The sequence below is a fragment of the Penaeus monodon genome, chromosome 33 (assembly GCF_015228065.2).
Source record: "Penaeus monodon isolate SGIC_2016 chromosome 33, NSTDA_Pmon_1, whole genome shotgun sequence".
Taxonomy (NCBI): Eukaryota; Metazoa; Arthropoda; class Malacostraca; order Decapoda; family Penaeidae; genus Penaeus; species Penaeus monodon.
Window position 1 is genome coordinate 22,187,344 of NC_051418.1, and position 394 is coordinate 22,187,737.

Below are 394 nucleotides of genomic sequence, written 5' to 3' on the forward strand. Positions count from 1 at the left end.
AAAAAAAGTTTCACGCTCTGAACCGACGGGATTTTAATGGGATTTTTAACACCCTCACACCAGCAGGCTAATTACATGCAAATTATGCGCTGTTCGGTTAAAAAAGTGTGTAGGTAGGTTGAAAGAGATTGTCAGAAAATTATTTAAAAAAAAGTGAAAAAAAGTGAAAACTGATATTTTGTGTAGTTTTTGAATATTACATATATCATATATATTGCTTTATACATTCATTATACATTATAGAAATTGTATATAATTTCTTGTATAATTGTATAATTTGTTTGTTTGATCACATTGGCTGCAAGAGAATATCGGTAATGTATTATATATAATATCATGTCGAATATCATATTCATTTTAGATTACAAACCGTCGGTCTGTTTCCATGTTTGTC